The 12,176-nt window shown below is 34.1% G+C and overlaps 1 long non-coding RNA gene across 1 annotated transcript; it reads right to left on the bottom strand.

The window, feature by feature from the left end:
* Positions 1-6,635: 6,635 nt before the first annotated feature.
* LOC144438939 (uncharacterized) lies at positions 6,636-12,176 on the bottom strand. The gene is made up of 3 exons (XR_013481090.1): positions 11,601-12,176; positions 9,189-9,250; positions 6,636-7,010 (listed from the first exon to the last, which is right to left on the bottom strand). It is a non-coding gene; the product is annotated as an uncharacterized LOC144438939 (long non-coding RNA).

The following is a 12,176-nucleotide window of genomic DNA, read 5'->3' as shown; positions in this document are numbered from 1 at the left end:
CAATAGTGTCTGCTTTCTTTTAACATGAGTTTGGAACCTGATCAAAAAGCAGAGAAACAAATCATGCATTTTGGTGGGGTCATTCAACCGACACATGGGACAAGTATTACTAATAGCTTGGCATCTACCTACGGTACGAGCGAAAGTAACTTTGCATTGATAATATACCATGGCTGTAGATGTAGGATTCAACCAACACAGATTAAAAGCAGTATTAATTCTAGATTTGCAACTACACACACGTTAGACTGAAACTAAATCATTTAAAGTGGAAGTAAGTTTGAACTGAACATGTAACATTTGGTCAAAAGCCTAAATTTCGCAATCACAAAGTCAATGTCGACCAATTACAGTGCAAGGGTATGTTTGAAACACATAACACTCTGCTTTATTTTAACATGAGTTTGGCGTGTGGTCCAGAACAAGAAAACAAGTTATCAATTGAGGTAGGGTCACTAACCGACCCAATGCATAGGCATTAATTCTAGGTTATTCTTTATACATGGGGTGAACCGAAACTCAATAAAGGCGAAAGTAAATTCCCACTGAAAATATACATTGCCAACTGATCTAGAAGCACCGATTAAGAAAGAAAGGGGCACTAGGCTGTATTTAATTAATGGCAGAAAAAAAGGATATTTCATCTCAAAAGAATTTTTAAAACTATATACACAATTAGCACAGGAAAGAAAAGTACGACGTCAATTTGTGTCATAAGATGTGTATTAAATATCACAGATACTTATATCTCATTATGTGATGCGTGATGTTAGAATTTTACTTCTAGAAATGATCGTGTCAGGACAACATGACAAGTTCATGGATATGATCAATAATGCTTGCATCACAGTACAACATTAATTCAAAGAATGGTGTGGTATATTTCACAGATTACGAAGAAAGAAACACATTTATGAAGTTTGAAAATAATTTAGCAAAACACTTTATAAAATACACCTATCTACCATAGTTTGTCCCGAGTAGAATTACTTCAACCGATGGGAAATGAGCCGGTCAGATATCACAAATACCATTACAAAGGTATGATTGAAATACACAGTACTGTCTGCTTTATTTGAACACGAGTTTGGAACCTGATCAAAAAGCTGACAAACAAGTCATGCTTTCAGGTAGGGTCATTCAACCGATAGGATTTGGCCCGGTCATACCATTGCAAGCCAAAGGTATGGTTGAAATACACAATTATAGTGTATGCTTTATTTTAACACGAGTTTGGTGCGTGATCAAAAGTAGAAAAACAAGTCATTAATCCAGGTAGGGTCATTCAACCGATATATGGCACAACTATTATAACTTATACATTTGCATCTTCCTACAGGTTGGAACGTTGGACCGAACCCAAATCAATAAAGCGAAAGTAACTTTGCATTGATAATATACCATTTCTGTAGAAGTAGAATTAGGCCATTCAACCAACACAGGTTAAAAGCAGCACTAATTCTAGATTTGCATCTACCTACATGTTAGACTGAAACTGAATAATCTGAAGTGGAAGTAAGTTTGCACTGAAAATGTAACATTTAGTCTATCAGAAGCTTAAATTTCGCAATCACAAAGTCGATGCTCTGCTTTATTTTAACACGAGTTTGGTGTGTGATCCAGAACAAGAAAAACAATTTATCAATTGAGGTAGGGGCACTAACCGACCCATGGCATAGACATTAATTCTAGCTTATTCCTTATACATGGGATGGACCGAAACTCAATAAAAGGAAAGTAAATTTGCACTGAAAATATACTGTGGCAACAGTCTAGAAGTATCAATTAAGTAAGAAAGGGGGCACGAGGCTGTGGTTAATTACGGGCAGAAAAAAGGAAATATCATCAAAAGAAGTTTTTTAAACTGTATATACAATTAGCATAGGAAACAATGGTACGGTGCCAATTTGTGTAAACTCAACTGACTCACTCCTTGGCTTATTGTGGTCCATAATGTTGAGAGAGAAAAGGTATCATCATTAATCATAAAGAATATTGTGCATTTAATCTGTCTACCCTTATTATACTGACTGTGGCGAGGGGACACAAATCAGCAGTTTTTCGCATGTTAGCTCAAATTGAAATGAAAACTATGTGCTCGTTTTCATAAAATTTGTATTAAATAACAAAGATACTTATATCGCATTCATATTATGTGATGCAGGATGTTAGAATTTTAATTTTAGAAATGATCGTTGTCAGTACATGACTAGTTCACGGATATGGTCAATGATTATTGCATCGCAGTACACCAATTCAAGGAGTTGTGTGGTATATTTCATAGGTTACGATGGAAGAAAGAATTTGATGAAATTTGAAAGTATTTTAGCAAAAACAAAGTTTAAATTTATTTATAAAATCCACCTATCTACCATAGTTTTCCAGTCCCGAGTAGAATCCACCTTTCTACCATAGTTTTCAAGTCGCGAGTAGAATTACTTCAACCGATAACAAATGATCCGGCTATATATCAGAAATACCATTGCAAAGGTATGTTTGAAATACACAATAGTGTTTGCTTTATTTTAACGCGAGTTTGGAGCATGATCAAAAGTAGAAAACCAAATTATAAATCCAGAGTAGAAATACTTCACGACCGATAGGAATTGGCCCGGTCATACCATTGCAAAGGTATGTGTGAAATAAACAATAGTGTCTTCTTTATTTTAACACGAGTTTGGTGCGTGATCAAAAGCAGAAAAACAAGTCATACATCCAGGTAGGGTCATTCAACCGACACATGGCAAAAGTAAAGGGAAAGTAGCTTTGCATTGATAATATACCGTTTCTGTAGGAGTAGGAGTAGGCGGGGCCATTCAACCAACAAAGGTTAAAAGCTGTATTATATTCTAGATTTGCATCTACCCACACGTTAGACTGATACTAAATAATTTAAAGTGGAAGTAAGTTTGCACTGAAAATGTAACGTTTGGTCAAAAGCTTAAATTTCGTAATCACAAAGTCGATGGGGCTGACATTTTGTTGGGATAGTTCCAGGAACATCCTAATTGAGATTTGTTTTGAAATATGATTTCGTGGTAAATATAAGAACTAATATCATATTTTTAAATTCTCCTCCAATCGAAGATTAGAGATGAAATTTGATGAGGATGCCATAGGGGTATCTGGCTAAAGATGTGTTTCACGAAATGTTGAAACAGTGGCTCTAATCAACTATGGTTTAACACCCACGTTTGTATTGATATTTAGAAAATTAAAACAAGCACCAATTACAACAACATACGAAAGGAATTGGTATGAAAGTCTCCTTTGACAAATTATTTAAAAAATAGTTCTGCAACATTCTCTATAAAACCTCTCCATCTATCATTGTTTAAAGTAGACACATATTCCATCAGCAGGTAGGATGTGGCCTGGTCAAGGCACCAATAACTGTGCAAGAGTATGTTGAAATAAACAAGACACCAATTTGTATATGGTCATTCAACCAACACATTGAACTAACATTAATTCCTGAGTAACGTGTACCCATATGTTGGACAGAAACCAATTACTACCATTGCACAAGTTGCCTATAAATGATGCTGATCAGAACGTCATTTTATCAGAAGTGGACTATTAAAACTGGCTTGGAAGGTGCCAAAAAGTATCTCTTTACCCCACTATCAAACTAGTATACATTGATACAAAGACAATAGATATAGTGAGTTAGTTATTTTGTATACGGTTATATGACTAACATTAGCAGATCTAGACATATTAAACAAACTGAACATGGCGTGAACTTACAACACACGCAAATTCCCCCCTCGACGTACTGCTGGAGGTGAGTTACGCTAGTGTAACAACGGCTTCTCTGCTGGTGGTACAACAGTGAAGAACTACACTGATGGTCTGCTGCATGCCTCTTCTGCAGGTACATCGCTTGACCTCGATGATGTAACGCTAGTGTACATACACCGATGTAACACTAGGGGAGAGTTACGCTAACGTAACACTGATTTCTCATCTAGTGGTACTGCGGTGTAGATCTCCACTGACGTTCAGCTGCATGTCTCTTCTGCAGGTACAGCGTATGCATGCTCGTCAGTGTAACGCGAGTGTACACACTCCGATGTAACACCGTTGTGAGTTACGCTAACGTAACAGTAATATTGTACATCGATGTACTGCTGTAGGTGAAGTACTTCGAAAGTTACACCGCTCCAATGTTAGATGTACTCCGGTGTACATCACCGAGAGTACTTTCGATGTTACACGGGCAAGTTGACTGCCGACGTACCACCCTCCCTGACGTCACGTACTGACAACAAGTCGCGCGACCGTCCAGACGTCAGGCGACAACCATTTTGTCACATGTCAGACGACGGCAAATACTCTTGTAATTTTCACCGCGTTGTCTACAAAATACGGGACAAACTACTTATTTTTGGCTTACATAAAGAGAGAAAGTTTAGCGGCATACAAGAGTGGTAACGTTATGTGAAACACCCTCCGAAATTATAGTGAGATGCATGTCCGAATGCCTGAAGACAGAAAAGGTGAAAGTGAAGATTTTATTAACAATGTACGCCACTCTGATGTCAGATATTATCACAAAATGACTACAAAGTTATACAATGTCAAGAGTCAAGACAGCGAAATGTTACATGTATTTCAAAGGTTAGTTTATTGTTTATTTCGTATGTCATGAACTGGTAAAAAGGGCAAACATTACACTTGGTGTTTGAACAGTAATGGGTAGCTCGAGTGAATCTTTGGTTCACTCTTGTCGACCGTCTGTTGTGTTAAAGTGGAGACAATTCACATTTACTATGATATATATAGGCAAGAGAACATGATATATCCAAGAAATGAGTACCCTTTATTGATATTCAACCATAGACATAGATGTAGCATGATTCCCAAACACCCTAAATGGGAAGGGGTTTGTTGCTTCATTTTTTAAACTCTCCCTTCCACACACACTCAATACTTTTATTAACATGCTTTTTGGTCTGGCCTTACTAATCACTGTTGGTTGAAATATAATGCCAAGTGTAGTTGAATGTATAAACCAGGATATATTATATAGAATAGAATAGAATCTTTATTGCATCTTAAAACTACATTCATCTGTGACAGTGTTTGGTGCCAGAACTAATACATGCATAAACTAGAGTAATATCAATATGGTTTATACTCTTTAGTGAAGCTGCTAAACATATTAATAATTACAGAAACTTGACAGAAGAACAACAATTTAAAGAAATAATGAGCAACAAAACTCTAATTATCGCACTTGGAAAATATATCAAACTTAGTAATATAAAAAGGGAGCACCACCTACAAAATACTCATAATATATAATTTGAAATGTCTAATTACCCTTCATTATTATTTTTTCATTAATATTATGTTTCAACTCGTTGAATAGTTATTGTTGTTGTTTTGTTTTGTAGTCTTTATTATGATATGTAATGTTACTTTTGAAAAGCCTATAAGTGTTATTATTATGATTTTTTTTCCCCCAATTTTATTTTATTTGTACCTTTAACAAATCCCCAGGGTTTTGTTACGTGTAATCAATAAATAAATAAATATACAATGAACGTTAGGTTAGATAAATGTTATGTATTATTGTATATGTTTCCTTATATATTTATTAGATGTTTATGTTTCTCAACAGGAAAGAATTGCCTTGCTTATTTAGATAATCACATTAAATGTTGTTTAAAAAAACAAAATAACAAAAAACATACAATACATTTTTACTGAGAATACTAGCATTAATATTGCCACACACCTACACATCCATGACATTCAGGTATTTGTCCAATCTCTGAGGTCAAATGAAAGTAATTTCTCTTTAACAACACACTTATCTGTGATGATTAGGAATCCATTCTAACTAAGAGTTTTTAATCACTGCCTCTAACTTAATTACCATGTTATTATGCACAGTGGAGTCATGATGGGTGAATGGTTAGTGTGACCGCCTTGGAATCTACAGGTTGCAGGTTTGAGCCCTGTCGCTGCCTGCTGTTTGTTTCTGAGTGGCTAAAGTCCTTGGGCAAGATTTGAACCACAACTGTGCCTCAGTCAACCCAACTGTATAATTGGGGACCTGGTAGGATGTAGGTTGCAATGTGAAGGCTTTAATCCTATGCGCTTAAATGTGGAAAAGCGCTATATAAGAACCCAACATTATTATTACTATTATTATGTAAGCATAATATTTGAATATGGGACAAGCTCATAAGATTTAAATTTAAATATAAATTTCTTCCTCACAGAAAACTTGATGATCCAGCTATATGATGTGAGAACAACAAACAAATAAAGAAAACTAGGTGAGAATAATTTTATCTTGATGCATTTCTGTAATGCTGGGGAATCAGAAAATTCATGTTCACCAATCATGCATAGCACTCTAAAACAGAGTTCTAGGTTGGAAGAGGCTTGTTGTATACTGGGGCTGAGCATTACTAGATTTCCAGGTTGTAATGAGGTATCATATCTGAAATATTCACCACTAGAGAAGTATCTAAGAAGTATGTTATTTTATACTTACCAATAAAAAGTATAAAATCACATTATTAACAACAGAATTCACACTGTTAATACAGAGAGGTAACCATTTCAAGAATCTGCCCAAGCAATCAAGTATTTTTTTTGTTTTATTACTGTTTATTTTTCTCTCATAGAACAAAAAACATTTATAAGTACCAGGTATTACATTCGCATCAACCACTTTCATAATTTTTAATATAGTACATAAATAATGTGTATGAATCTTATTTGAGTAAAATGATATTCTGGTGCAATGATTTAGTCAGAAACTTGAAAAAATCTTGACAGATGTTGTCATGCACTGTCTGGTAAATACATATCTCATTCTGACATATATGAGTACAAATGTCCACTGTTCTGCCATGTTTGTTCCAGTTCAATATTATTAGGTTTAAATTAATGTCCTTGTCTTCTTCTACATTTTGTCATCTTTTCTATTTGAAACAAGATGTAGCTGCTGCCATAGCTGTAGCTTTGAAAGTTTTTCCAGTCACTAACTGCAACAAAAGAGTTTTAATTTATCATTACATTTTACAAAAAATTCCTTGAATAGACTGTGTTAGTAGAAGGTTTCACATGAAGGCACAGTTTTAAAAAGTCTCACCAATACACAGTCTCTCATAAAGTTAGTGTTTATTGGGGCAGTTATTTGTAAATGTAATGTCCAAATATGGTATATTCATCCACAGACAAGTGACTTATCATCGCAGGAAGCTACTTATACTCTGTTTACATCTCTATAACAGTTGGGGTTCACTGATTGGATGAACAACTTTTTGTGCTTATTAAAGGAATTTGACCAGATATGGTTTAGTTAAACACCACATTGGCATCTAGACTGCTGCCAGGTATCATGAACTGACAGACTAACACTTGGCAATGACCATAAAAGGTGTGTGCCATTTAAAATGATAATGTCTTTATATTGATCTATATGTAAAGATGTTCCTATAAAAACAAAGTTGAACACAATCACAATAGCATAGTGTAGTGTAGTCATTAGTCAATCATAGCACAGTATAGAACAGTTCAGTAGGGTATGGTACAGTACTGTACAGTGCAATACAATACAGTATAGAATAGCAATAGTATAGTATAGTATAGTATGGTATGGTATGGTATAGTATGGTATAGTATAGTATAGTATAGTATGGTATGGTATGGTATGGTATAGTATGGTATGGTATAGTATAGTATAGTATAGTATAGTATGGTATGGTATGGTATAGTATAGTATAGTATAGTATAGTATAGTATAGTATGGTATAGTATATTATGGTACAGTACAGTACAGTACAGTACAGTACAGTATAGTATAGTATAGTATAGTATAGAATAGTATAGTATGATATAGTACAGTATGGTACAGTACATTACAGTACAGTATAGTATAGTATAGTATAGTATAGTATAGTATAGTGTAGTATGGTATAGTACAGTACAGTATAGTATAGTATATATATAGTATATAGTATAGTGTAGTATAGTACCGGTATAAGTATAGTATAGTATAAGTATGGTATAGTATAGAACAGTATAGTACAGTACAGTACAGTACAGTACAGTACAGTATAGTATAGTATAGTATAGTATAGTATAGTATAGTATAGTATAGTATAGTACAGTACAGTACAGTACAGTATAGTATAGTATAGTATTGTATTGTATAGAATATTATGGTACAGCGCAATGCAGTAGAGAAATCTGTGATCGTGGGGATGTAGATGTAAGGACAGTTTGCAAACATTTAGGTGTAAGGAAACATCATGGTGAATATTTTGGTGTATGAACACATTGCGGCAAGCATTTAGCTGTAGTGAAAGTGAGCAAATGTAATACCGTGGAGCTATTGTACTTCTTGTCGCAGTGTAGTCAAACATGTATTAAAGAACTGCTATAACAATTAATGCTCATTGTGTTGTGATCCACATATTTTTTCAACATTAGTTCTTAATGTTTATCCATTAATTTTATAAATTATTTATTTTATGCCATTCACAGGTATCAAGTGAAACTTGAGATAGGGGAGCTGAGGAAAAAACAATTGATACTGTTTAGAATGGGAGAAATAAATCAAACAAGGTAAATATATGACAAGTCTAGTTGTAAATTGGTCACGTAAGAGAATTTCATACTACATTTTGGGAAATAGTTTCTGCATTTGTGAACAACATCATTGTGTGGACAAATTTTAGGAAAATAACACCCTAGAAAATTCAGACATTTTTGTAGACTTTGCTTTCGGGAGAGTCAGTCATATCATACTTTCACATCACAAAAGTTTCACATTTTTGCAAAGAAACACCAATTTGAATCTTACTTCACATGTTCATTGTTCTGTGATGCCTCATGGGAGTCAACAAACATGCACATACATTTGATGAACAAGTAAATATTCATGACACCTTCGTACTTATTACTTTAAAAAAGTCATGAGTATTTATTGTTTATCTAATATTGTTTGTTAACTCTGATGAGGCAATACAATAATTGTGAAACAAGTTAGTTTGGCATTTCTTGGCAATCTTGTGAAACCCAAACCCAAAGTTTTATGAAAATGGCCTTATTACCTGGAGTGGTTATTCCCTTTTAAAGAATTTCCTGTGATTAAAAAACTGTCAAATGATATTTTTATAAGAATGTGGAGGTGTCATAACAACTATGAAGCATATTACCTGGAATACACATTTAGTTCAGTATCAACAAAGTTGGCATTTAATCAGGAGTGTTTATCAATCTACAGGAACAAACAAGAAGAAATGACACTGAAATGAGAAACTAGTAGTAAACAATGTGGATATACAAACAGTCAGATACACAAACTAAATGTAGACAAAAAACACTCAAACTATTTCTTAGAACAGAAAGATTTGGGAACCATGTACAACAAAAAGGAAAATATATGGTATGACCATCAAGTGTCCAACACATTAATAAATGTTCAACACATAATTTTGGTGGGGAACTACAAATAAAATTCACTTTAGATAAAACTCAGATAGATTTACCTGCTTGCTGTCATTAAGAAAAGCATTGATGTATAGGAAATGTCTTGACTTACTTAATGTTAAGTGTGACTGTCTAGAGGTACATATTTTAATCCTTATTCAATATGATATTATGTTTTATGTCATCAATATCATAATAATAGAAGAATCTATAACACTTGATACTATCTTGATTGATAATTCATTGTCAGTAAAGTTGGAATGTTCTTTCTTTTAACAGATCAGGTATGTCAAATTGGTTGGTGCTTTTGGATTTTACGAAGATAAACAAACAGGCCTTAGACTACCTCTTACAGATTGGCTAGGTGTGAGAGAGTCAAACTGATGAAGACAATCACCTCAAAAGAGCCTGTCACTGTCAACCGTACATATTTCAAACCCCTAAGACTCTAATACCTGTTGCAGTCATAAATAATTTTGTTAACTGACTACAGTTTATGAATGTACACATGTAGACAGTGATACTTTATTTGTTTGTGACTGGCATGAAATGTATGTCTGTGCATAGGTTATCATTCCCACAAATCTTTGTCACAATATATATGTGTATCAAATTTGTGTTGTTACACATACATGTCAAAAACAGTGGAAAAATCTCGTTAGTCTTCATTAGTCAAGAAGTTTGAAAACTTCAAGTTATTGTTACTGATTAAAGTGTATGACATCAATAAGCAATACTTCATAAATATAAATTATGGTACACAGTTTAGCCTAGAGACTTATCATCTCCACAATATAATGTTGAAAGTTTTTTGATATACATGTAATACACCAAATCAAGTCCCCACATTATGTAGTTCGATGTATCACTACTGATTATAGCTTAATGTATTTGGGTTCATACTCTCCTGAGTTTATATGTACATAGACAAAGAGTATTATGAAAGAAAGGCTTGAAATTAAAAAAATACTGTTTACAGTACTATTGTTGTGAAAGAATCTGTGAAACATTTCTTGAATGATGGATTATGATCATCACAACTTGTCACTGAACAAAGTGAACTTTTCAAAATGTAACTACATGTATGGTACAATGTGCTGTCGTCTGTTAATGGTACATTGTATAGCCAGAGAACTTTTTTATTTTATTTTACTACACCTATACAATTAGTCATATTAACGTATTGTGATATCTTCAGAAAATAATTTTGAAAGCAAAGTATTTTTTAAAAACGAAAATTTAGTGCAGACTTTTACAACTTTGTATGAATCTCAAAGGGGCACAGACAGAGTTTAGACAGTTTTTACTTTGGTTAGTAATAAAAAATACTTGACATAAAACCATGGCTAAACTTATCAAGTATAGTGTTTACAACTATTCATGTAGCCATGATATGTCACTTTTTGCCAACCATCCAACTCATGTGTTGTTCATGTAATGACAGGGATTTCCTCAGATTTGTTTTTGATATGTACCAACAATTATATCATCAAATCTTTTTTATATTATACATTTAAATACCAGGATTGAGTTATATCAGTATCAAGTAATGAATGAGTGTGCTTCAGTAGGTTGAATACAACATGTAACACTTCGTAGGCAACAAAAAACTGCATCCAAAAACCGTCTTAACTCAGCCTGTGCCCCTTTAAGCCTACCTTGGGTAGATTTTAGTAAAAAATAATTAGCATACAAGCGTAATATGACAATATCACATTATCAAATCCGTTTTTTGTTGCATATATGTTGATGTATATATACATTTACAGTTTACACAGTCAAACTTGCTACATGTTCAAAACTGTAATTTGAAGAGAAAGAATGAACATGCGAGATTGTGAAATAAAATAGTTCAATGTGAGATAAAAAAAAAAACGACAACACATTGGTGACTATGGTGATTTATGAGAACACTTGATTTTGTGCATGTAATGATATTTATCAGATGTATTGTTATTAAAATATCAAAAAATTGGTAACTTTTCAAATCAAATTTAGAAATATGAAGTGTCTTTACTAATTGGTAGACAAAGTTTTATTATGTAACATTCAGTGACTTTTGTAAATTGCATCTACTGATCTAGAATAAATATTGTCACTTTGAGTTTGATTGACATGTGTAAGTTTGTGTGTCTTACCTTTGAGCGTTTACACTTATATATATGCCATGGCCCCAGGTACAAACACATATACTTGAGTTTTGTGTTGCTTTTATCCAAGATCAAAACTAGGTATACGTGTAAAACAATGTTTGTAGCACATTTTCTGAGACCATGATGTAGAAACGATCGAGTATGGCAGAACAGCTGATGAACGTTGACCTGTACGGTATACGTGTAGCAGACGTCGACTCACATGAAGATCGTACTTGGATCCGGAGATAAGCCACAGCCAGAGTGATGTATAATTCTGACCTACTAAACAAAAAATAATCGTCCCTGCCCCCAAAATATGAGGTTTTGAACCCCCAAAACCGGCCAAAACCCCCCGTATAACCCCTTCTCAAACTGAGGAATTGTGGGTAATTTTCGAGGTCAGGGGTCCACAGTAACACTCGCGGTACGGCGAAGGTACACTAGTGGTACGCCACGCGCAGTAACAGAGCAGAGAGTTACGCTACGTAACTCCAACTCTCAGTTACGGAACGGAGTGTACTGCCGATGTAACTCTCTACACTGAGTAACTCGGCGGAGTGTACTTCTGAAAGATCTAGG

The sequence above is a fragment of the Glandiceps talaboti genome, chromosome 8 (assembly GCF_964340395.1).
Source record: "Glandiceps talaboti chromosome 8, keGlaTala1.1, whole genome shotgun sequence".
Taxonomy (NCBI): domain Eukaryota; kingdom Metazoa; phylum Hemichordata; class Enteropneusta; family Spengelidae; genus Glandiceps; species Glandiceps talaboti.
Note: the sequence above shows the minus strand (reverse complement) of the source record. Positions and strands in the feature narration are given on the sequence as shown.